At 37.9% G+C, this 27,994-nt stretch overlaps 1 long non-coding RNA gene across 2 annotated transcripts; it reads right to left on the bottom strand.

The window, feature by feature from the left end:
* Window positions 1-20: 20 nt before the first annotated feature.
* LOC306987755 lies at window positions 21-7,047 on the bottom strand. Of its 2 annotated transcripts, none has more exons than XR_013795243.1 (3): window positions 6,969-7,047; window positions 4,407-4,985; window positions 21-681 (listed from the first exon to the last, which is right to left on the bottom strand). It is a non-coding gene; the product is annotated as an uncharacterized lncRNA (long non-coding RNA). The 2 variants fall into 2 exon arrangements; XR_013795244.1 differs by having other exon boundaries at window positions 548-681; window positions 4,407-5,002; window positions 6,969-7,022.
* Between the last annotated feature and the right edge of the window lie 20,947 nt (window positions 7,048-27,994).

Raw genomic sequence — 27,994 nt, 5'->3', positions numbered from 1 at the left:
CAATGACCACTGAGAAGACTGGAACCTAAACACAAAGCAAATGAGGGAAATAATGATGAACACCTGTGATGATTAATGAATCACCATGACAACAGATAAGTGATGGTAAACTGAGACAAAGGAGAACATGTGACTGATAAAACAAACTAAAAGTCCATGATAATGAAACGTACTTTTTTATTATTATTTATTTTTACATTTTTTTTAACAGGATCATTTTGCAATTTGCATGCAAACAAATGAATAATAAATCTATTCACATAAAAGTGTAATTCATTTACGTATTATTGTTTTTTATACAAAGTTGTAGATAAACAAATGAAAACAATACTATGTACTAAAAGTTACATGAAAAGCACTTTGACAATCTACATTAGTCATAGACGATTAGATGATCAGTTAAAGAATAAACACATTGAAACAGAAATTAAAACTCACTCTCACAAATCAGAAATGAATCTCAGACAGCAGAAGAGAGCATGAATAGAACATATGAACACAAGCAAGGTGATAATTTCATTCACTTTGTGGAACTTGCAGAGCAATGGTCTCAGTTTCCACGACTTCCTCGGGTCTTTGTTGTCTTGACACTGAAGTTCCACTTCTGTTGTTGCCTTTACTCATATATAGTATGATGCAGAGGATGCTGCAGGAGAGCAAGGCCAGGCCATAACCTAGTGACTTTATTTTAAAAAAATACAATGAATGTCATGATCATTGAAGTCAATACATTAACTAAAAACTATGCTATAAGTTATAAGTATATTAATGAGTTAGTTCCCCCAAAAATGAAATTTATGTAATTAATTACTCACCCTTATGTTGTTCCAAACCCGTAAGACCTTTGTTCATCTTCGAAACACAAATTAAGATATTTTTTATTAGTTTTCTGAACCACCCATAGACAGTAACGTCATTGCAACTTTCAATGCCCAGAACGGTAAAGACATAGCTAAAATCTACGTCAGAACGCCGGCTCATTATTGGCTAGCTTCTGTTTCAGCATCACACGCATGTGTCGTGGTGCTCACGTGAACAGCGTCAGCCAATAATGAGCCGGAGTTCTGATGTAGAACCCGGAGATGCTGCACTGTGTTTACTACGTGATCAGAGTAGCAGACTGACATGGAGAAGGGATTGTTGAATAAAGTCGTTCATTTTGGGAGTTTTGCACACAAATGTATTCTTGTCGCTTTTTAATGTTACGGTTGAACCACCGTAGTCACATGGATTATTTTAACTATGTCTTTACTACCTTTCTGGGCCTTGAAAGTTGCAATGACGTTGCTGTCTATGGGTGGTTCAGAAACCTCTCGGGTTTTATCAAAAAGATCTTAATTTGTGTTCCGAATATAAACAAAAGTTTTACGGGTTTAGAACAACATGAGGGTGAGTAATTACTGACAGAAATTAAATAATTGGGTGAACTAACCCTTTAATGGGTTAGGAGCACAATTGTTTTTGTCAAAAATTGTGACAGAAAGGAATCTTTCCCTGCAAGTTCTGTTGGAGAAACTCGCTCCTTATTAACAGATTTTACAAAAATATCAGGAATTCACTTAGACTGAAATGCCAACTATTTGAATGTGCTGTCCGAGTTGATTTAGTAGCATAGAAGAGACAAAACACCCAATTCTTTTTATGGAAAACCGGTGACTTGAGTTGATTTCACTTGACATATAACAGGGTTTTCTCTGTCTAAATTCCCTAATATTTTGGTTTGAAACCTTTAATTCTCTACCTTCACTTAAATGTAAGAAAACATTATCATCATTAGGCATTTCTGTTGGATTATATCTTTAATGGTATTTAAAACAGGAGTATGCCTTATAAAAATATATTGTATAATGTATCTGTAGAGTTTATTAGGGCTCACAGTAAATGTTAAACTATCATTAATAGTTTAATAGTTTAAACTATTTTAATTATGGTGCACTGGACATGTAGTTTTATACTATTAGATTACATGAAAATATGTGAAATGCTTATAGACCATTAAAAGATATTTTCACAATGACATATCCCAACTATATTGAAAATATCGTGTGTGTGTGTGTGTGTGTGTGTGTGTGTTTGTTGGTTTATGTGATTTATGAGGACACAAATTTGTATAATGACATGCGTCTTACACTGGTATTACAACTTAAACGTGGTTTATGAGGACATTGCAAGAGTTCTCGTAATTCAAATAGCTTAAACAACATAAAAAACAATGTTTTATTAAAAATGTAAAAATGCAGAATGTTTCCTGTGATGGGTAGGTTTAGGGATAGGGGCAGTGTAAGGGGATAGGATATACAGTTTGTACAGTATAAAAACCATTACGCCTATGGATAGTCCTCATAATGTAGTTGCAACAACATGCTTTAGTGGAGATTACTGTTGGAAACCAACACTTTTAAAAAGAAAGTGAGCCAATGAGTGGTCATGTTACCATCTGCTGGTTATAATCGTAATTTTGTCATTCTACTTACTAATAAAGTTATTTTTTTAAAGGTTTTACTTTTGTATTCATATTTAGACATTATAAAAACACTATTATACACTTACATGTTGTTGTCAAGATTCATCTTTGTTTTTGTTCCTACTTTTCCCTGTCTGAAGTTCATGTTTACTTGGTTGTTATAGTTTCTGAGGCCTAGTCCACACATACACAGGAGTAATTCCTCCTTTAAAAAAACATAAGCTATGAAGCACTGTCACGAGCATGCCAAACCAAAAGGTGGCGATATAACCCTAACCGTAAAGCCATGTTGGCCAATCAGAAGCCTGAAAAAAGGTTATTACCGGTTCCGTTTGGCTAACAACATGTTGTCATATGCAGTGACCTGCATAGTTTTACAGACTCGCGTGATGTAAACAAAGGAGAAAGCGATGCACAATCTGACGTAAAAAAAAAGGAGATAACAGCGCACGCCGACGTCACAAGCTAAAATCTTGTGGCTATACGACAACATTGCAAATCGGCGATACGACAACATTACAACCGGAGTTTCTGAAAATCTTCTCCATGGCAGGAGTTTTCAGAAAGGTTTGTTTAAAGTGTCCTGATACTGCATTTGCGTGAGGACAAATGGCCAAACTGTTGCAACAAAAGTTGTGGGTTTTGAAATTACCCATGTTCGAGTGGATGGGGCCTCGGTATGCCCTTGTTTGTCTACATGGTTTCTGATAAGTTTAATGATTAGTTTCACCTGTGTCTAGTTCATTGCCTCATTTTGTTTTTATACACAGTTTAGTTCAGTTCTTTGGTGTGTTGCCCTTTGAATGGTTGGTGTGTAGTGCTCCTATGGTTTTTCTTGGGTCTTCCTGCACCAGAGTTTGAAAATATCCAGTAAAACAAAAAAAGTAAAAAGACATGACTAATTATATTACTGTCAATTTAAAATGAAGACCATATCATTTGTTATATTCATCGATCTATTCATCTTTTGTTCTTTCGATCAGGAGTTCATCCCCAACATCTCGGTCCACAGACAGACAGATCTTCTGAATTATTAAAATCATTTCTGAAGGCTGAAATAGGTGATCTCCTGTGGAAGCCAGTTGTCCCTTTTGACACCAGCATGTATCGCTAACTTTCTTCATCAAATCCAAACTATCATCCACATGGGCCATTTATGCTTGGACCCCGATGATTGCCGCTCTTGTATATTTTGATTCCCTATATTTTGAACATATGTTCATGTTTTTATCTTTGTGAAATGGTAAATTCCCCAATATGGGGAAATATGCACAATTATGGCGCTTTTCCATTACCAGTACCAGCTCGACTCGACTCAGCTCGTCTCAGCTCGTGTCAGCTCGGCTCGCGTTTCGCTCCGTTTTCCATTGCATATAGTACTTCCACAATAGTACACTGGTCGTCATAGCGACGCGACACACACCCGCTACCCACACACAGGACAATGGAGGAAATCGAGTGTATGCTGTTTTACATAATATTAGTAATGGGTATATCACGCAATCTCTGGCAAAACTATTTAAAAATGCCGGGGTTATTCAGGATACTCCGTCTGGCGCGTGCAATGATGGCGCAGTGAATAGTGACGATTCTCGCTAACCAATCAGCAGTCTGCCATGTGTCACGTCACGTTTTAGTATCGCCTCAGCTCGCTTAGAACCTCGCCGAAGGTGATACGAAAAAAAGTACCTGGAAGCAGGTACCGGTACAACTTTTACACAGTGGAAAACCAAACAGAGGCGAGTTGAGTCGAGGCGAGGCGAGCCAAGGCGAGCTGGTACTGTGCAGTGGAAAAGCGCCATTAGTAATTTTAAGGTCCTGTGTTACATATTTCTTGTTATTTTAGTTGGAATATTATTAGTTCTATTGATCTATTTCTGTTTCATTTATCCTTCCCTGACAAAACTTGGAATAGAGTGGGGTAAAAAATACTTGGTATTACCTTTGATATATTGATTGTATTTTGTGTGTAGATATATTTTCCAGTCTCATCTGTTCCTTGGTTTGATTCAGGTTTGCACCAGCTCACACAATTGGGATGTACATCTGTATCACAGCTGTACTGTCCATTCCAGCTTGTCAGTCCACATGCTAAATAATCACCATCAATTAAAAATACACAGACCCACAGTAGTGATGGAATGAAGCGAATCATACAATGAAGTTTTTTTCCACTCTTAGATATTCCTGTGTTGTCCTGTCCTTCAGACAATTCACTGTTATTTTGTTTTTGAAATCTTAAAAATAGATGCATCATTAGCCCAGCAAAGAAAGCAGGGACAGTTACGATGAGGAGTGCTACACCTTGGTTCCACCAAAAACGGCATGGGCATGCAAACTTTACACCCATTAACACCTGAAAACCTAGTAACAAAAGGCTCACTCCAGCACTCTGCATAGTAATTTTGGTTTTTTTTTTTATAACTGCCATTTTCTGATCTTTCTGAAGCATCTCTGGTGATCCTTTTGGTTGCTCCTGTTTCTTCTACTCTATGGAATGTGATCCGGTCCACAGGACGCCCTGGAATAAACAGAATACTATAATCTGCATTATTATAAGCACATAGGATAACTGAACTGATTATATTTCTGTAAACAGTATAAGCAATGCATTTGATGAATATTCTATCATTTTACATTTACATTTATTCATTTAGCTGATGCTTTTATCCAAAGCGACTTACAAATGAGAACAATATACCGTAAGCAATTAAACTAACAGTAGGACAACAGTATGTTAGTGCTATGACCCTTCGCAGTTCAATCTAACGCAGTTTTTTATTTTTTTTAAAGATAGAATAGAGGAGAAAGAGTTAGTGTTACTGGATCAAGTGCTGTCGAAAAAGATAGGTCTTCAGCAGTTTTTTAAAAAATGGCTACGGAATCAGCAGCTCTGGTTGAGTTAGGCAGATCATTCCACCAGCAAGGAAACAGTCATGGTAAAGGTCCGAGAAAGATATTTTGTGCCTCTTTGTGATGGCACCACAAGACGCCGTTCGCTTGCAGAGCGCAAGTTTCTGGATGGCACGTAAGTTTGAAGTAATGAGTTTAGGTACAGGGGAGCAGTACCCAGGGCCGTTTGAAGGAATTTGGGGGCCCCAAGCAAAATGGACATAAATACGACAAACAGTGATCATGGAACAGATCTGCGTCTTCCTTATCCCGTTAAAAAAAAAACATTTTACAGCTAAAAAAAAGTTGCACTAACTGTTCGTTACCAGCAGCATTTGCCGTCAGGCAGGTAGCTAACATAAACATATTTTTGCTAGCCTACCTGCTGCAAAAATTACACCATTTGTACAAGACAAGTAGAGCTATTTTATCCAGTGTAATTTATCACTTACCACTATCTTGTTTTTCTTTTCTGGCTTCCTGAAGCATAATTCCGCTTCATTATGACTACCGAGGAGGTTTTGTATTTTGCCGGCCGCAGAGATCGCGTGGTTGGCTGGCTGCTGTCAGCGAGTGGGGCCCTCTTGAGGGGTATCCCGATAACAGTGTCATTGCACTTTACTGCATTGACTATCAAAGGGGTGCTCACGCAGTTTGTCGTTGCATTTTATTCTTAACCAGTCGTTGACTTGGGGCCCCAGGCCAGCTCGGGGCCCCAAGCAATTGCTTGGTTTGCTTGCCTTGTCGCGACGGGCCTGGCAGTACCCGTGGTTGTTCTGTAGGCAAACGTCAATGACTTGAATTTGATGCGAGCAGCAACTGGCAACCAGTGCAATTCTTTGAGGAGGGGAGTGATGTGTGTCATTGAAATAATGATTCTGTTTTAGTAACAGTCGACTGTTAACTAAGTCATTAGCAGACACAATGAATGTTAAAATGAACATTACATATTTACAGCTGTAGATATTTTAAACCCATATATATATATATATATACACACACACACACACACACACACACACACAGACCGGCAAGCGTAATCACAATTTTAAAAATGCCAATTTATGTCATAAAACCCTAATGATTGTGAGATTTAAGAGTTACAGTCATGAGGATGGAGACGGAAATTGTTGAATTATGGCTTGAATTTGGGTCTGTTCCTTACACGAAGCAATCATATGGATTCTGAAGATTTGGATTACAGGTCACAAAGAAAATTTATTACTTTTATGGTCATTTTGTAGTGCAATGGTGGTGAATTTATTATTATTTTTTTAGCCACAACACATTCAGAAAAGTCATAGTAATTAAATTCATTTTAATATTTTGAAGTTCATTTGTCCTTAGAAATAAGTCGAATATGGCACCAGGATTCACACAGAACAGAATCAAACGTTAATTTCAAACTAGATAAAGTTCATCAAGACACGCTTTTTAAGTCTTTCTTAAGTCTGTAGTCTGTTTCACAATATCTATAAATAATGGACAATAAAATTAACATTTCTTTGACCTACAGTTGCAAACAAATTTTTTTTGTTCAATACAAAAGTACAACTGTTTGTATTGGTTCAGATTGTGCTCGTCTATGTACGTATTATAGTTAATGACTTACTCTTGTTTCGGCTCGTCTTGTCTGTTGTGATGTGGTGTTAGTGCATTGTTCTGCACTAGCATCAGCATTTGAGGGTCGCTGTGCAGCAAGTTTAAACAGGAAATAGAAAGGTGTGTGAGAAAAAAAAAAAAAAACGTTTTTTTCAACTCACTCAAGCTAGTCTGTTCTCTCTCTTTGAGTCCAAAATAAGAATACAAACGTACACAGGTCAGTACAAATGTGCTCTTCCTCAGCACTTTCAAAATTTTTCCTTGGTTTTTGAATGGATGAAGAAATAAAATTATTAGGGAAAGAATGAGGGAGGAAATGGAATCAAGGCCTAATCAGACCTGCATCTCTCATGAGCAATTATTTGACATTTGTCTTCATATTGTCATCAACCTGAATTTCTGATCAAGGTTTTGTGTATCAATCAAACATTTAATTATGCAATGAGTTACAACCAAGTGTCTAAGAATATATGTGAAAAATATTAAATACCCATTTAGGACTTTTAATAAATCAATAAGGTATGGGTTCACCATTTTCTTGATGCACAACCTCCTCTCTGCTTTGCTCAGGTCTCTTTCCGAGCTTTCTTCCTTCTGCACCTGTATCCCTGGTCTCTTCTCTTCACATTCTCCCATATCGTATACTTTAAGTCTCCCTCCTTCTCTTTCTGTCCTTACTCTGGGAACTCTCGTGAAGTGGTTTTGATGGTATAAGATGGTACTTCCTCCTTCCACTTGAACTGTTGCTTGAGTTGCTCTCACCAAGTTGCAAGTTGTGGTTATTTAAAAAGTACATGCACCATTAAAACACAATGTTACGAGTGAGCTAGCCCCCTGTGGCAAGATGGCCGCCGTGTGCGGATGTTGACCTCCATTGGCCAGCAGCGCGGACGAGACATCTAGCCTTTATTATATGATATCTATGGGTTGGGGCAAGTTTGGTTGGAGAGAAGCATGGCCTCCTCTTTAGCTAACCTTGTGTGTAGAGTCCGGGTTGAGAAACTGTTGTTTTAAGCTCATCCAAGTAAGTGTTTTGTTCATTTTGTATTATTAACATTGTATTTTGGTGGGTTACATATTTTGGGTCATTTCATGTGATTATGTTTGGTGGTAATGTTAGCCTGTATGTTTCTTAGAAGGACTTCTCATACATCCCTCAGCCACAAGGTTCATCTTTCTTATTATACTGGGTTGAGACATCTTTCATCCTATGCTGTGTTGTTTCTTATGTGGATGTAATATATATTAAATGTAATATTTCTCAAACAAAAAGGATCTTCTAATAACTATCAAAGTAATGCTGATTTTTTTTACCTCAATAGCCTAGTGGTCCCAGGTAAACTGGTCCCAGGTAAGCTCCACCAACACACAAAATAGAATAATAGTTTGAATAAGATATTGAATAAGAGACAATATCTCTCATAATGGGAGAGGGGGAACGGATTCCGACAGCTGATTTTTTGCCGTCGGATTCCGCTCCCCCTGTTTTTCTCAAACAAAGAGGATCTTCTAATATCTTTCTCAATGGTCTTGGTTTGTTGACCCCCATAGCCTAGTGGTCAGTGCAATGACTTTTAAGAGCTGATGATTTTTAGGAGACACAAGTTCAAGTCCCGGCTCTTGGACTTTTTTTTATACCAGATTTTCCTAATATAAAAAAGTCAAAAACCAGGTAATCACCATACATTTAATCTAACTTTATCAATCCTTCATGTAGCTCAAACAGTAGAGCATTGGCACTTGCAACGCCAAAGTCAATGGTTAGATTCCCAGGTAAAGCAAGAACGTATATTCAAACTAATTTCAAATGCAAACGTCAGCCAAATGGTTAATTGTAATATTTCTCAAATAAAAAGTATCTTCTAATGTCTATCAAACTTATGTTGATTTCTTGATCCCTTATAGCCTAGTGGTCAGTGCAATTACTTTTAAGAGCTGATGATTTTTAGGAGACACAAGTTCAAGTCCCGGCTAGGGCTCTTTTTTTGTTTTTTGATCCCATATTTTCCTATCATAATAAAAGGCAACAACTCCAAAATATATTTATTTGAACTGGTGCCAGGTAACTACATCCAAACACAAAATAGAATCAGCATTTTTTAAGCCACTACATCAATACCTCTCCTAATGGGAGAGGGGGAACGGAATCCGACAGCTGATTTTTTGCCGTCGGATTCCGTTCCCCCTGTTTTTCTCAAACAAAGAGGATCTTCTAATATCTATTTCAATGGTCTTGGTTTGTTGACCCCTATAGCCTGGTGGTCAGTGCAATGACTTTTAAGAGCTGATGATTTTTAGGAGACACAAGTTCAAGTCCCGGCTAGGGCTCTTTTTTTGTTTTTTGATCCCATATTTTCCTATCATAATAAAAGGCAACAACTCCAAAATATATTTATTTGAACTGGTGCCAGGTAACTACATCCAAACACAAAATAGAATCAGCATTTTTTAAGCCACTACATCAATATCTCTCATAATGGGAGAGGGGGAACGGATTCCGACAGCTGATTTTTTGCCGTCGGATTCCGTTCCCCCTGTTTTTCTCAAACAAAGAGGATCTTCTAATATCTATCTCAATGGTCTTGGTTTGTTGACCCCCATAGCCTAGTGGTCAGTGCAATGACTTTTAAGAGCTGATGATTTTTAGGAGACACAAGTTCAAGTCCCGGCTAGGGCTCTTTTTTTGTTTTTTGATCCCATATTTTCCTATCATAATAAAAGGCAACAACTCCAAAATATATTTATTTGAACTGGTGCCAGGTAACTACATCCAAACACAAAATAGAATCAGCATTTTTTAAGCCACTACATCAATATCTCTCATAATGGGAGAGGGGGAACGGATTCCGACAGCTGATTTTTTGCCGTCGGATTCCGTTCCCCCTGTTTTTCTCAAACAAAGAGGATCTTCTAATATCTATCTCAATGGTCTTGGTTTGTTGACCCCCATAGCCTAGTGGTCAGTGCAATGACTTTTACGAGCTGATGATTTTTAGGAGACACAAGTTCAAGTCCCGGCTAGGGCTCTTTTTTTGTTTTTTGATCCCATATTTTCCTATCATAATAAAAGGCAACAACTCCAAAATATATTTATTTGAACTGGTGCCAGGTAACTACATCCAAACACAAAATAGAATCAGCATTTTTTAAGCCACTACATCAATATCTCTCATAATGGGAGAGGGGGAACGGATTCCGACAGCTGATTTTTTGCCGTCGGATTCCGTTCCCCCTGTTTTTCTCAAACAAAGAGGATCTTCTAATATCTATTTCAATGGTCTTGGTTTGTTGACCCCTATAGCCTGTTGGTCAGTGCAATGACTTTTAAGAGCTGATGATTTTTAGGAGACACAAGTTCAAGTCCCGGCTAGGGCTCTTTTTTTGTTTTTTGATCCCATATTTTCCTATCATAATAAAAGGCAACAACTCCAAAATATATTTATTTGAACTGGTGCCAGGTAACTACATCCAAACACAAAATAGAATCAGCATTTTTTAAGCCACTACATCAATATCTCTCATAATGGGAGAGGGGGAACGGATTCCGACAGCTGATTTTTTGCCGTCGGATTCCGTTCCCCCTGTTTTTCTCAAACAGAGAGGATCTTCTAATATCTATTTCAATGGTCTTGGTTTGTTGACCCCTATAGCCTGGTGGTCAGTGCAATGACTTTTAAGAGCTGATGATTTTTAGGAGACACAAGTTCAAGTCCCGGCTAGAGCTCTTTTTTTGTTTTTTGATCCCATATTTTCCTATCATAATAAAAGGCAACAACTCCAAAATATATTTATTTGAACTGGTGCCAGGTAACTACATCCAAACACAAATTAGAATCAGCATTTTTTAAGCCACTACATCAATATCTCTCATAATGGGAGAGGGGGAACGGATTCCGACAGCTGATTTTTTGCCGTCGGATTCCGTTCCCCCTGTTGTTCTCAAACAAAGAGGATCTTCTAATATCTATCTCAATGGTCTTGGTTTGTTGACCCCCATAGCCTAGTGGTCAGTGCAATGACTTTTAAGAGCTGATGATTTTTAGGAGACACAAGTTCAAGTCCCGGCTCTTGGACTTTTTTTTATACCAGATTTTCCTAATATAAAAAAGTCAAAAACCAGGTAATCCCCATACATTTAATCTAACTTTATCAAGCCTTCATGTAGCTCAAACAGTAGAGCATTGGCACTTGTAACGCCAAGGTCAATGGTTCGATTCCCAGGGAAAGCAAGAAGGTGTATTCAAACTAATTTCAAATGCAAACATCATCCAAATGGTTCAATGAAAAATTTATCAAATAAAAACTATCTTCTAATATCTATCAAACTTATGCAGATTTCTTGACCCCTTATAGCTTAGTGGTCAGTGCAATGACTTTTAAGAGCTGATGATTTTTAGGAGACACAAGTTCAAGTCCCGGCTAGGGCTCTTTTTTTGTTTTTTGATCCCATATTTTCCTATCATAATAAAAGGCAACAACTCCAAAATATATTTATTTGAACTGGTGCCAGGTAACTACATCCAAACACAAAATAGAATCAGCATTTTTTAAGCCACTACATCAATATCTCTCATAATGGGAGAGGGGGAACGGATTCCGACAGCTGATTTTTTGCCGTCGGATTCCGTTCCCCCTGTTTTTCTCAAACAAAGAGGATCTTCTAATATCTATTTCAATGGTCTTGGTTTGTTGACCCCTATAGCCTGGTGGTCAGTGCAATGACTTTTAAGAGCTGATGATTTTTAGGAGACACAAGTTCAAGTCCCGGCTAGGGCTCTTTTTTTGTTTTTTGATCCCATATTTTCCTATCATAATAAAAGGCAACAACTCCAAAATATATTTATTTGAACTGGTGCCAGGTAACTACATCCAAACACAAATTAGAATCAGCATTTTTTAAGCCACTACATCAATATCTCTCATAATGGGAGAGGGGGAACGGATTCCGACAGCTGATTTTTTGCCGTCGGATTCCGTTCCCCCTGTTTTTCTCAAACAAAGAGGATCTTCTAATATCTATTTCAATGGTCTTGGTTTGTTGACCCCTATAGCCTGGTGGTCAGTGCAATGTCTTTTAAGAGCTGATGATTTTTAGGAGACACAAGTTCAAGTCCCGGCTAGGGCTCTTTTTTTGTTTTTTGATCCCATATTTTCCTATCATAATAAAAGGCAACAACTCCAAAATATATTTATTTGAACTGGTGCCAGGTAACTACATCCAAACACAAATTAGAATCAGCATTTTTTAAGCCACTACATCAATATCTCTCATAATGGGAGAGGGGGAACGGATTCCGACAGCTGATTTTTTGCCGTCGGATTCCGTTCCCCCTGTTTTTCTCAAACAAAGAGGATCTTCTAATATCTATTTCAATGGTCTTGGTTTGTTGACCCCTATAGCCTGGTGGTCAGTGCAATGACTTTTAAGAGCTGATGATTTTTAGGAGACACAAGTTCAAGTCCCGGCTAGGGCTCTTTTTTTGTTTTTTGATCCCATATTTTCCTATCATAATAAAAGGCAACAACTCCAAAATATATTTATTTGAACTGGTGCCAGGTAACTACATCCAAACACAAATTAGAATCAGCATTTTTTAAGCCACTACATCAATATCTCTCATAATGGGAGAGGGGGAACGGATTCCGACAGCTGATTTTTTGCCGTCGGATTCCGTTCCCCCTGTTTTTCTCAAACAAAGAGGATCTTCTAATATCTATCTCAATGGTCTTGGTTTGTTGACCCCCATAGCCTAGTGGTCAGTGCAATGACTTTTAAGAGCTGATGATTTTTAGGAGACACAAGTTCAAGTCCCGGCTAGGGCTCTTTTTTTGTTTTTTGATCCCATATTTTCCTATCATAATAAAAGGCAACAACTCCAAAATATATTTATTTGAACTGGTGCCAGGTAACTACATCCAAACACAAATTAGAATCAGCATTTTTTAAGCCACTACATCAATATCTCTCATAATGGGAGAGGGGGAACGGATTCCGACAGCTGATTTTTTGCCGTCGGATTCCGTTCCCCCTGTTTTTCTCAAACAAAGAGGATCTTCTAATATCTATCTCAATGGACTTGGTTTGTTGACCCCCATAGCCTAGTGGTCAGTGCAATGACTTTTAAGAGCTGATGATTTTTAGGAGACACAAGTTCAACTCCCGGCTAGGGCTCTTTTTTTGTTTTTTGATCCCATATTTTCCTATCATAATAAAAGGCAACAACTCCAAAATATATTTATTTGAACTGGTGCCAGGTAACTACATCCAAACACAAATCAGAATCAGCATTTTTTAAGCCACTACATCAATATCTCTCATAATGGGAGAGGGGGAACGGATTCCGACAGCTGATTTTTTGCCGTCGGATTCCGTTCCCCCTGTTTTTCTCAAACAAAGAGGATCTTCTAATATCTATCTCAATGGTCTTGGTTTGTTGACCCCTATAGCCTGGTGGTCAGTGCAATGACTTTTAAGAGCTGATGATTTTTAGGAGACACAAGTTCAAGTCCCGGCTCTTGGACTTTTTTTTATACCAGATTTTCATAATATAAAAAAGGCATAAACTAGGTAATCCCCATACATTTCATCTAACTTTGTCAAGCTTTCATGTAGCTCAAACAGTAGAGCATTAGCACTTGCAACGCCAAGGTCAGTGGTTCGATTCTCAGAGAAAGCAAGAAGGTGTATTGAAACTAATTTCAAATGCAAACATCATCCAAATGGTTCAATGAAAAATTTATCAAATAAAAACTATCTTCTAATATCTATCAAACTTATGCAGATTTCTTGACCCCTTATAGCTTATTGGTCAGTGCAATGACTTTTAAGAGCTGATGATTTTTAGGAGACACAAGTTCAAGTCCCGGCTAGGGCTCTTTTTTTGTTTTTTGATCCCTTATTTTCCTATCATAATAAAAGGCAACAACTCCAAAATATATTTATTTGAACTGGTGCCAGGTAACTACATCCAAACACAAATTAGAATCAGCATTTTTTAAGCCACTACATCAATATCTCTCATAATGGGAGAGGGGGAACGGATTCCGACAGCTGATTTTTTTGCCGTCGGATTCCGTTCCCCCTGTTTTTCTCAAACAAAGAGGATCTTCTAATATCTATCTCAATGGTCTTGGTTTGTTGACCCCCATAGCCTAGTGGTCAGTGCAATGACTTTTAAGAGCTGATGATTTTTAGGAGACACAAGTTCAAGTCCCGGCTAGGGCTCTTTTTTTGTTTTTTGATCCCATATTTTCCTATCATAATAAAAGGCAACAACTCCAAAATATATTTATTTGAACTGGTGCCAGGTAACTACATCCAAACACAAAATAGAATCAGCATTTTTTAAGCCACTACATCAATATCTCTCATAATGGGAGAGGGGGAACGGATTCCGACAGCTGATTTTTTGCCGTCGGATTCCGTTCCCCCCGTTTTTCTCAAACAAAGAGGATCTTCTAATATCTATTTCAATGGTCTTGGTTTGTTGACCCCTATAGCCTGGTGGTCAGTGCAATGACTTTTAAGAGCTGATGATTTTTAGGAGACACAAGTTCAAGTCCCGGCTAGGGCTCTTTTTTTGTTTTTTGATCCCATATTTTCCTATCATAATAAAAGGCAACAACTCCAAAATATATTTATTTGAACTGGTGCCAGGTAACTACATCCAAACACAAATTAGAATCAGCATTTTTTTAAGCCACTACATCAATATCTCTCATAATGGGAGAGGGGGAACGGATTCCGACAGCTGATTTTTTGCCGTCGGATTCCGTTCCCCCTGTTTTTCTCAAACAAAGAGGATCTTCTAATATCTATTTCAATGGTCTTGGTTTGTTGACCCCTATAGCCTGGTGGTCAGTGCAATGACTTTTAAGAGCTGATGATTTTTAGGAGACACAAGTTCAAGTCCCGGCTAGGGCTCTTTTTTTGTTTTTTGATCCCATATTTTCCTATCATAATAAAAGGCAACAACTCCAAAATATATTTATTTGAACTGGTGCCAGGTAACTACATCCAAACACAAATTAGAATCAGCATTTTTTAAGCCACTACATCAATATCTCTCATAATGGGAGAGGGGGAACGGATTCCGACAGCTGATTTTTTGCCGTCGGATTCCGTTCCCCCTGTTTTTCTCAAACAAAGAGGATCTTCTAATATCTATCTCAATGGTCTTGGTTTGTTGACCCCCATAGCCTAGTGGTCAGTGCAATGACTTTTAAGAGCTGATGATTTTTAGGAGACACAAGTTCAAGTCCCGGCTAGGGCTCTTTTTTTGTTTTTTGATCCCATATTTTCCTATCATAATAAAAGGCAACAACTCCAAAATATATTTATTTGAACTGGTGCCAGGTAACTACATCCAAACACAAAATAGAATCAGCATTTTTTAAGCCACTACATCAATATCTCTCATAATGGGAGAGGGGGAACGGATTCCGACAGCTGATTTTTTGCCGTCGGATTCCGTTCCCCCTGTTTTTCTCAAACAAAGAGGATCTTCTAATATCTATTTCAATGGTCTTGGTTTGTTGACCCCTATAGCCTGGTGGTCAGTGCAATGACTTTTAAGAGCTGATGATTTTTAGGAGACACAAGTTCAAGTCCCGGCTAGGGCTCTTTTTTTGTTTTTTGATCCCATATTTTCCTATCATAATAAAAGGCAACAACTCCAAAATATATTTATTTGAACTGGTGCCAGGTAACTACATCCAAACACAAAATAGAATCAGCATTTTTTAAGCCACTACATCAATATCTCTCATAATGGGAGAGGGGGAACGGATTCCGACAGCTGATTTTTTGCCGTCGGATTCCGTTCCCCCTGTTTTTCTCAAACAAAGAGGATCTTCTAATATCTATTTCAATGGTCTTGGTTTGTTGACCCCTATAGCCTGGTGGTCAGTGCAATGACTTTTAAGAGCTGATGATTTTTAGGAGACACAAGTTCAAGTCCCGGCTAGGGCTCTTTTTTTGTTTTTTGATCCCATATTTTCCTATCATAATAAAAGGCAACAACTCCAAAATATATTTATTTGAACTGGTGCCAGGTAACTACATCCAAACACAAAATAGAATCAGCATTTTTTAAGCCACTACATCAATATCTCTCATAATGGGAGAGGGGGAACGGATTCCGACAGCTGATTTTTTGCCGTCGGATTCCGTTCCCCCTGTTTTTCTCAAACAAAGAGGATCTTCTAATATCTATTTCAATTGTATTGGTTTGTTGACCCCTATAGCCTGGTGGTCAGTGCAATGACTTTTAAGAGCTGATGATTTTAGGACACACAAGTTCAAGTCCCGGCTAGGGCTCTTTTTTTGTTTTTTGATCCTATATTTTCCTATCATAATAAAAGGCAACAACTCCAAAATATATTTATTTGAACTGGTGCCAGGTAACTACATCCAAACACAAAATAGAATCAGTATTTTTTAAGCCACTACATCAATATCTCTCATAATGGGAGAGGGGGAACGGATTCCGACAGCTGATTTTTTGCCGTCGGATTCCGTTCCCCCTGTTTTTCTCAAACAAAGAGGATCTTCTAATATCTATCTCAATGGTCTTGGTTTGTTGACCCCTATAGCCTGGTGGTCAGTGCAATGACTTTTAAGAGCTGATGATTTTTAGGAGACACAAGTTCAAGTCCCGGCTCTTGGACTTTTTTTTATACCAGATTTTCCTAATATAAAAAAGTCAAAAACCAGGTAATCCCCATACATTTAATCTGACTTTGTCAAGCCTTCATGTAGCTCAAACAGTAGAGCATTGGCACTTGTAACGCCAAGGTCAATGGTTCGATTCCCAGGGAAAGCAAGAAGGGGTATTCAAACTAATTTCAAATGCAAACATCATAAAAATGGTTCAATGAAAAATTTATCAAATAAAAACTATCTTCTAATATCTATCAAACTTATGCAGATTTCTTGACCCCTTATAGCTTAGTGGTCAGTGCAATGACTTTTAAGAGCTGATGATTTTTAGGAGACACAAGTTCAAGTCCCGGCTAGGGCTCTTTTTTTGTTTTTTGATCCCATATTTTCCTATCATAATAAAAGGCAACAACTCCAAAATATATTTATTTGAACTGGTGCCAGGTAACTACATCCAAACACAAATTAGAATCAGCATTTTTTAAGCCACTACATCAATATCTCTCATAATGGGAGAGGGGGAACGGATTCCGACAGCTGATTTTTTGCCGTCGGATTCCGTTCCCCCTGTTTTTCTCAAACAAAGAGGATCTTCTAATATCTATTTCAATGGTCTTGGTTTGTTGACCCCTATAGCCTGGTGGTCAGTGCAATGACTTTTAAGAGCTGATGATTTTTAGGAGACACAAATTCAAGTCCCGGCTAGGGCTCTTTTTTTGTTTTTTGATCCCATATTTTCCTATCATAATAAAAGGCAACAACTCCAAAATATATTTATTTGAACTGGTGCCAGGTAACTACATCCAAACACAAATTAGAATCAGCATTTTTTAAGCCACTACATCAATATCTCTCATAATGGGAGAGGGGGAACGGATTCCGACAGCTGATTTTTTGCCGTCGGATTCCGTTCCCCCTGTTTTTCTCAAACAAAGAGGATCTTCTAATATCTATCTCAATGGTCTTGGTTTGTTGACCCCCATAGCCTAGTGGTCAGTGCAATGACTTTTAAGAGCTGATGATTTTTAGGAGACACAAGTTCAAGTCCCGGCTAGGGCTCTTTTTTTGTTTTTTGATCCCATATTTTCCTATCATAATAAAAGGCAACAACTCCAAAATATATTTATTTGAACTGGTGCCAGGTAACTACATCCAAACACAAAATAGAATCAGCATTTTTTAAGCCACTACATCAATATCTCTCATAATGGGAGAGGGGGAACGGATTCCGACAGCTGATTTTTTGCCGTCGGATTCCGTTCCCCCTGTTTTTCTCAAACAAAGAGGATCTTCTAATATCTATTTCAATGGTCTTGGTTTGTTGACCCCTATAGCCTGGTGGTCAGTGCAATGACTTTTAAGAGCTGATGATTTTTAGGAGACACAAGTTCAAGTCCCGGCTAGGGCTCTTTTTTTGTTTTTTTGATCCCATATTTTCCTATCATAATAAAAGGCAACAACTCCAAAATATATTTATTTGAACTGGTGCCAGGTAACTACATCCAAACACAAAATAGAATCAGCATTTTTTAAGCCACTACATCAATATCTCTCATAATGGGAGAGGGGGAACGGATTCCGACAGCTGATTTTTTGCCGTCGGATTCCGTTCCCCCTGTTTTTCTCAAACAAAGAGGATCTTCTAATATCTATCTCAATGGTCTTGGTTTGTTGACCCCTATAGCCTGGTGGTCAATGACTTTTAAGAGCTGATGATTTTTAGGAGACACAAGTTCAAGTCCCGGCTCTTGGACTTTTTTTTATACCAGATTTTCCTAATATAAAAAAGTCAAAAACCAGGTAATCCCCATACATTTAATCTAACTTTGTCAAGCCTTCATGTAGCTCAAACAGTAGAGCATTGGCACTTGTAACGCCAAGGTCAATGGTTCGATTCCCAGGGAAAGCAAGAAGGTGTATTCAAACTAATTTCAAATGCAAACATCATCCTAATGGTTCAATGAAAAATTTCTCAAATAAAAACTATCTTCTAATATCTATCAAACTTATGCAGATTTCTTGACCCCTTATAGCTTAGTGGTCAGTGCAATGACTTTTAAGAGCTGATGATTTTTAGGAGATACAAGTTCAAGTCCCGGCTAGGGCTCTTTTTTTGTTTTTTGATCCCATATTTTCCTATCATAATAAAAGGCAACAACTCCAAAATATATTTATTTGAACTGGTGCCAGGTAACTACATCCAAACACAAAATAGAATCAGCATTTTTTAAGCCACTACATCAATATCTCTCATAATGGGAGAGGGGGAACGGATTCCGACAGCTGATTTTTTGCCGTCGGATTCAGTTCCCCCTGTTTTTCTCAAACAAAGAGGATCTTCTAATATCTATTTCAATGGTCTTGGTTTGTTGACCCCTATAGCCTGGTGGTCAGTGCAATGACTTTTAAGAGCTGATGATTTTTAGGAGACACAAGTTCAAGTCCCGGCTAGGGCTCTTTTTTTGTTTTTTGATCCCATATTTTCCTATCATAATAAAAGGCAACAACTCCAAAATATATTTATTTGAACTGGTGCCAGGTAACTACATCCAAACACAAAATAGAATCAGCATTTTTTAAGCCACTACATCAATATCTCTCATAATGGGAGAGGGGGAACGGATTCCGACAGCTGATTTTTTGCCGTCGGATTCCGTTCCCCCTGTTTTTCTCAAACAAAGAGGATCTTCTAATATCTATTTCAATGGTCTTGGTTTGTTGACCCCTATAGCCTGGTGGTCAGTGCAATGACTTTTAAGAGCTGATGATTTTTAGGAGACACAAGTTCAAGTCCCGGCTAGGGCTCTTTTTTTGTTTTTTGATCCCATATTTTCCTATCATAATAAAAGGCAACAACTCCAAAATATATTTATTTGAACTGGTGCCAGGTAACTACATCCAAACACAAAATAGAATCAGCATTTTTTAAGCCACTACATCAATATCTCTCATAATGGGAGAGGGGGAACGGATTCCGACAGCTGATTTTTTGCCGTCGGATTCCGTTCCCCCTGTTTTTCTCAAACAAAGAGGATCTTCTAATATCTATTTCAATGGTCTTGGTTTGTTGACCCCTATAGCCTGGTGGTCAGTGCAATGACTTTTAAGAGCTGATGATTTTTAGGAGACACAAGTTCAAGTCCCGGCTAGGGCTCTTTTTTTGTTTTTTGATCCCATATTTTCCTATCATAATAAAAGGCAACAACTCCAAAATATATTTATTTGAACTGGTGCCAGGTAACTACATCCAAACACAAAATAGAATCAGCATTTTTTAAGCCACTACATCAATATCTCTCATAATGGGAGAGGGGGAACGGATTCCGACAGCTGATTTTTTGCCGTCGGATTCCGTTCCCCCTGTTTTTCTCAAACAAAGAGGATTTTCTAATATCTATCTCAATGGTCTTGGTTTGTTGACCCCTATAGCCTGGTGGTCAATGACTTTTAAGAGCTGATGATTTTTAGGAGACACAAGTTCAAGTCCCGGCTCTTGGACTTTTTTTTATACCAGATTTTCCTAATATAAAAAAGTCAAAAACCAGGTAATCCCCATACATTTAAAGGACAAGTTCGGTATTTTACACTTAAAGCCCTGTTTACAGATCGTATCTGATGAAATAGAACGGTTAAGATTAAAATTTGGACACATGCTCCTGTCCCGAGAATTTTAGTTTTATTTAGCGTTTGTGGACCTATTTTGCCAAACGCGTCACACCCAGATTCTTCCGTTGAGAGCTTGAATAATAGACACCAGTTGGTGGCGATAATGCACCTTTGCCGATTGCAAGCAAACCGCTGGCATTTCATTTAATACACAGAAAAAGCAGAAGAAGAAGCGGCGGAGGAATAACGTACCTCACACAGCACATTCAATACAATCAATGGAGTTGGACAAACACTACGATAAAACCTGTTGGAATGCATCTTTTTCAGCGTTTTTTTTTTGGGCCCGTATCAGTGAACACCCCTGACCACTCGGTGAGTTTCACGTCTTTGTAAACGAAAGTTTAATGTGTTTTAGGAAGGAATCTTCCAGTGGCCATAGACAACCATTGTGTGGGGGTGGGGGGGGAAGCGAAATAAACCCAAAATTCTCGGGACTGGAACGTGTCCAAATTTTAAACTTAACCGTTCTATTTCATCAGATACGATCTGTAAATAGGGCTTTAAGTGTAAAATACCGAACTTGTCCTTTAATCTAACTTTGTCAAGCCTTCATGTAGCTCAAACAGTAGAGCATTGGCACTTGTAACGCCAAGGTCAATGGTTCGATTCCCAGGGAAAGCAAGAAGGTGTATTCAAACTAATTTCAAATGCAAACATCATCCAAATGGTTCAATGAAACATTTCTCAAATAAAAACTATCTTCTAATATCTATCAAACTTATGCAGATTTTTTGACCCCTTATAGCTTAGTGGTCAGTGCAATGACTTTTAAGAGCTGATGATTTTTAGGAGACACAAGTTCAAGTCCCGGCTAGGGCTCTTTTTTTTTTTTTTTTATCCTATATTTTCCTATCATAATAAAAGGCAACAACTCCAAAATATATTTATTTGAACTGGTGCCAGGTAACTACATCCAAACACAAATTAGAATCAGCATTTTTTAAGCCACTATATCAATATCTCTCATAATGGGAGAGGGGGAACGGATTCCGACAGCTGATTTTTTGCCGTCGGATTCCGTTCCCCCTGTTTTTCTCAAACAAAGAGGATCTTCTAATATCTATTTCAATGGTCTTGGTTTGTTGACCCCTATAGCCTGGTGGTCAGTGCAATGACTTTTAAGAGCTGATGATTTTTAGGAGACACAAGTTCAAGTCCCGGCTAGGGCTCTTTTTTTGTTTTTTGATCCCATATTTTCCTATCATAATAAAAGGCAACAACTCCAAAATATATTTATTTGAACTGGTGCCAGGTAACTACATCCAAACACAAATTAGAATCAGCATTTTTTAAGCCACTACATCAATATCTCTTTTATAATGGGAGAGGGGGAACGGATTCCGACAGCTGATTTTTTGCCGTCGGATTCCGTTCCCCCTGTTTTTCTCAAACAAAGAGGATCTTCTAATATCTATCTCAATGGTCTTGGTTGGTTGACCCCCATAGCCTAGTGGTCAGTGCAATGACTTTTAAGAGCTGATGATTTTTAGGAGACACAAGTTCAAGTCCCGGCTAGGGCTCTTTTTTTGTTTTTTTGATCCCATATTTTCCTATCATAATAAAAGGCAACAACTCCAAAATATATTTATTTGAACTGGTGCCAGGTAACTACATCCAAACACAAAATAGAATCAGCATTTTTTAAGCCACTACATCAATATCTCTCATAATGGGAGAGGGGGAACGGATTCCGACAGCTGATTTTTTGCCGTCGGATTCCGTTCCCCCTGTTTTTCTCAAACAAAGAGGATCTTCTAATATCTATCTCAATGGTCTTGGTTTGTTGACCCCTATAGCCTGGTGGTCAGTGCAATGACTTTTAAGAGCTGATGATTTTTAGGAGACACAAGTTCAAGTCCCGGCTCTTGGACTTTTTTTTATACCAGATTTTCCTAATATAAAAAAAGTCAAAAACCAGGTAATCGCCATACATTTAATCTAACTTTATCAAGCCTTCATGTAGCTCAAACAGTAGAGCATTGGCACTTGTAACGCCAAGGTCAATGGTTCGATTCCCAGGGAAAGCAAGAAGGTGTATTCAAACTAATTTCAAATGCAAACATCATCCAAATCGTTCAATGAAAAATTTCTCAAATAAAAACTATCTTCTAATATCTATCAAACTTATGCAGATTTCTTGACCCCTTATAGCTTAGTGGTCAGTGCAATGACTTTTAAGAGCTGATGATTTTTAGGAGATACAAGTTCAAGTCCCGGCTAGGGCTCTTTTTTTGTTTTTTGATCCCATATTTTCCTATCATAATAAAAGGCAACAACTCCAAAATATATTTATTTGAACTGGTGCCAGGTAACTACATCCAAACACAAAATAGAATCAGCATTTTTTAAGCCACTACATCAATATCTCTCATAATGGGAGAGGGGGAACGGATTCTGACAGCTGATTTTTTGCCGTCGGATTCCGTTCCCCCTGTTTTTCTCAAACAAAGAGGATCTTCTAATATCTATTTCAATGGTCTTGGTTTGTTGACCCCTATAGCCTGGTGGTCAGTGCAATGACTTTTAAGAGCTGATGATTTTTAGGAGACACAAGTTCAAGTCCCGGCTAGGGCTCTTTTTTTGTTTTTTGATCCCATATTTTCCTATCATAATAAAAGGCAACAACTCCAAAATATATTTATTTGAACTGGTCCCAGGTAACTACATCCAAACACAAATTAGAATCAGCATTTTTTAAGCCACTACATCAATATCTCTCATAATGGGAGAGGGGGAACGGATTCCGACAGCTGATTTTTTGCCGTCGGATTCCGTTCCCCCTGTTTTTCTCAAACAAAGAGGATCTTCTAATATCTATCTCAATGGTCTTGGTTTGTTGACCCCCATAGCCTAGTGGTCAGTGCAATGACTTTTAAGAGCTGATGATTTTTAGGAGACACAAGTTCAAGTCCCGGCTAGGGCTCTTTTTTTGTTTTTTGATCCCATATTTTCCTATCATAATAAAAGGCAACAACTCCAAAATATATGTATTTGAACTGGTGCCAGGTAACTATATCCAAACACAAAATAGAATCAGCATTTTTTAAGCCACTACATCAATATCTCTCATAATGGGAGAGGGGGAACGGATTCCGACAGCTGATTTTTTGCCGTCGGATTCCGTTCCCCCTGTTTTTCTCAAACAAAGAGGATCTTCTAATATCTATTTCAATGGTATTGGTTTGTTGACGCCTATAGCCTGGTGGTCAGTGCAATGACTTTTAAGAGCTGATGATTTTTAGGAGACACAAGTTCAAGTCCCGGCTAGGGCTCTTTTTTTGTTTTTTGATCCCATATTTTCCTATCATAATAAAAGGCAACAACTCCAAAATATATTTATTTGAACTGGTGCCAGGTAACTACATCCAAACACAAAATAGAATCAGCATTTTTTAAGCCACTACATCAATATCTCTCATAATGGGAGAGGGGGAACGGATTCCGACAGCTGATTTTTTGCCGTCGGATTCCGTTCCCCCTGTTTTTCTCAAACAAAGAGGATCTTCTAATATCTATCTCAATGGTCTTGGTTTGTTGACCCCTATAGCCTGGTGGTCAGTGCAATGACTTTTAAGAGCTGATGATTTTTAGGAGACACAAGTTCAAGTCCCGGCTCTTGGACTTTTTTTTATACCAGATTTTCCTAATATAAAAAAGTCAAAAACCAGGTAATCCCCATACATTTAATCTAACTTTATCAAGCCTTCATGTAGCTCAAACAGTAGAGCATTGGCACTTGTAACGCCAAGGTCAATGGTTCGATTCCCAGGGAAAGCAAGAAGGTGTATTCAAACTAATTTCAAATGCAAACATCATCCAAATGGTTCAATGAAAAAATTCTCAAATAAAAACTATCTTCTAATATCTATCAAACTTATGCAGATTTCTTGACCCCTTATAGCTTAGTGGTCAGTGCAATGACTTTTAAGAGCTGATGATTTTTAGGAGATACAAGTTCAAGTCCCGGCTAGGGCTCTTTTTTTGTTTTTTGATCCCATATTTTCCTATCATAATAAAAGGCAACAACTCCAAAATATATTTATTTGAACTGGTGCCAGGTAACTACATCCAAACACAAAATAGAATCAGCATTTTTTAAGCCACTACATCAATATCTCTCATAATGGGAGAGGGGGAACGGATTCTGACAGCTGATTTTTTGCCGTCGGATTCCGTTCCCCCTGTTTTTCTCAAACAAAGAGGATCTTCTAATATCTATTTCAATGGTCTTGGTTTGTTTACCCCTATAGCCTGGTGGTCAGTGCAATGACTTTTAAGAGCTGATGATTTTTAGGAGACACAAGTTCAAGTCCCGGGTCTTGGACTTTTTTTATACCAGATTTTCCTAATATAAAAAAGTCAAAAACCAGGTAATCCCCATACATTTAATCTAACTTTATCAAGCCTTCATGTAGCTCAAACAGTAGAGCATTGGCACTTGTAACGCCAAGGTCAATGGTTCGATTCCCAGGGAAAGCAAGAAGGTGTATTCAAACTAATTTCAAATGCAAACATCATCCAAATGGTTCAATGAAAAATTTCTCAAATAAAACCTATCTTCTAATATCTATCAAACTTATGCAGATTTCTTGACCCCTTATAGCTTAGTGGTCAGTGCAATGACTTTTAAGAGCTGATGATTTTTAGGAGACAGAAGTTCAAGTCCCGGCTAGGGCTCTTTTTTTGATCCCATATTTTCCTATCATAATAAAAGGCAACAACTCCAAAATATATTTATTTGAACTGGTGCCAGGTAACTACATCCAAACACAAAATAGAATCAGCATTTTTTAAGCCACTACATCAATATCTCTCATAATGGGAGAGGGGGAACGGATTCCGACAGCTGATTTTTTGCCGTCGGATTCCGTTCCCCCTGTTTTTCTCAAACAAAGAGGATCTTCTAATATCTATTTCAATGGTCTTGGTTTGTTGACCCCTATAGCCTGGTGGTCAGTGCAATGACTTTTAAGAGCTGATGATTTTTAGGAGACACGAGTTCAAGTCCCGGCTCTTGGACTTTTTTTATACCAGATTTTCCTAATATAAAAAACTCAAAAACCAGGTAATCCCCATACATTTAATCTAACTTTATCAAGCCTTCATGTAGCTCAAACAGTAGAGTGCCAGAATGTGTTTGGATGTAGTTACCTGGCACCAGTTCAAATAAATATATTTTGGAGTTGTTGCCTTTTATTATGATAGGAAAATATGGGATCAAAAAAACAAAAAAAGAGCCCTAGCCGGGACTTGAACTTGTGTCTCCTAAAAATCATCAGCTCTTAAAAGTCATTGCACTGACCACCAGGCTATAGGGGTCAACAAACTTGTAACGCCAAGGTCAATGGTTCGATTCCCAGGGAAAGCAAGAAGGTGTATTCAAACTAATTTCAAATGCAAACATCATCCAAATGGTTCAATGAAAAATTTCTCAAATAAAAACTATCTTCTAATATCTATCAAACTTGTGCAGATTTCTTGACCCCTTATAGCTTAGTGGTCAGTGCAATGACTTTTAAGAGCTGATGATTTTTAGGAGACACAAGTTCAAGTCCCGGCTAGGGCTCTTTTTTTGTTTTTTGATCCCATATTTTCCTATCATAATAAAAGGCAACAACTCCAAAATATATTTATTTGAACTGGTGCCAGGTAACTACATCCAAACACAAAATAGAATCAGCATTTTTTATGCCACTACATCAATATCTCTCATAATGGGAGAGGGGGAACGGATTCCGACAGCTGATTTTTTGCCGTCGGATTCCGTTCCCCCTGTTTTTCTCAAACAAAGAGGATCTTCTAATATCTATCTCAATGGTCTTGGTTTGTTGACCCCTATAGCCTGGTGGTCAGTGCAATGACTTTTAAGAGCTGATGATTTTTAGGAGACACAAGTTCAAGTCCCGGCTAGGGCTCTTTTTTTGTTTTTTGATCCCATATTTTCCTATCATAATAAAAGGCAACAACTCCAAAATATATTTATTTGAACTGGTGCCAGGTAACTACATCCAAACACAAATTAGAATCAGCATTTTTTAAGCCACTACATCAATATCTCTCATAATGGGAGAGGGGGAACGGATTCCGACAGCTGATTTTTTGCCGTCGGATTCCGTTCCCCCTGTTTTTCTCAAACAAAGAGGATCTTCTAATATCTATCTCAATGGTCTTGGTTTGTTGACCCCTATAGCCTGGTGGTCAGTGCAATGACTTTTAAGAGCTGATGATTTTTAGGAGACACAAGTTCAAGTCCCGGCTCTTGGACTTTTTTTTATACCAGATTTTCCTAATATAAAAAAGTCAAAAACCAGGTAATCCCCATACATTTAATCTAAATTTATCAAGCCTTCATGTAGCTCAAACAGTAGAGCATTGGCACTTGTAACGCCAAGGTCAATGGTTCGATTCCCAGGGAAAGCAAGAAGGTGTATTCAAACTAATTTCAAATGCAAACATCATCCAAATGGTTCAATGAAAAATTTCTCAAATAAAAACTATCTTCTAATATCTATCAAACTTATGCAGATTTCTTGACCCCTTATAGCTTAGTGGTCAGTGCAATGACTTTTAAGAGCTGATGATTTTTAGGAGAAACAAGTTCAAGTCCCGGCTCTTGGACTTTTTTTTATACCAGATTGTCCTAATATAAAAAAGTCAAAAACCAGGTAATCCCCATACATTTAATCTAACTTTATCAAGCCTTCATGTAGCTCAAACCATTGAACTTGTAACGCCAAGGTCAATGGTTCGATTCCCAGGGAAAGCAAGAAGGTGTATTCAAACTAATTTCAAATGCAAACATCATCCAAATGGTTCAATGAAAAATTTATCAAATAAAAACTATCTTCTAATATCTATCAAACTTATGCAGATTTCTGACCCCTTATAGCTTAGTGGTCAGTGCAATGACTTTTAAGAGCTGATGATTTTTAGGAGACACAAGTTCAAGTCCCGGCTAGGGCTCTTTTTTTGTTTTTTTGATCCCATATTTTCCTCTCATAATAAAAGGCAACAACTCCAAAATATATTTATTTGAACTGGTGCCAGGTAACTACATCCAAACACAAAATAGAATCAGCATTTTTTAAGCCACTACATCAATATCTCTCATAATGGGAGAGGGGGAACGGATTCCGACAGCTGATTTTTTGCCGTCGGATTCCGTTCCCCCTGTTTTTCTCAAACAAAGAGGATCTTCTAATATCTATCTCAATGGTCTTGGTTTGTTGACCCCAATAGCCTGGTGGTCAGTGCAATGACTTTTAAGAGCTGATGATTTTTAGGAGACACAAGTTCAAGTCCCGGCTCTTGGACTTTTTTTTATACCAGATTTTCCTAATATAAAAAAGTCAAAAACCAGGTAATCCCCATACATTTAATCTAACTTTATCAAGCCTTCATGTAGCTCAAACAGTAGAGCATTGGCACTTGTAACGCCAAGGTCAATGGTTCGATTCCCAGGGAAAGCAAGAAGGTGCATCAAACTAATTTCAAATGCAAACATCATCCAAATGGTTCAATGAAAAATTTCTCAAATAAAAACTATCTTCTAATATCTATCGAACTTATGCAGATTTCTTGACCCCTTATAGCTTAGTGGTCAGTGCAATGACTTTTAAGAGCTGATGATTTTTAGGAGACACAAGTTCAAGTCCCGGCTAGGGCTCTTTTTTTGTTTTTTGATCCCATATTTTCCTATCATAATA

This window comes from Phoxinus phoxinus (genome assembly GCF_949152265.1).
Source record: "Phoxinus phoxinus genome assembly, chromosome: 20".
Lineage (NCBI taxonomy): Eukaryota > Metazoa > Chordata > Actinopteri > Cypriniformes > Leuciscidae > Phoxinus > Phoxinus phoxinus.
Note: the sequence above shows the minus strand (reverse complement) of the source record. Positions and strands in the feature narration are given on the sequence as shown.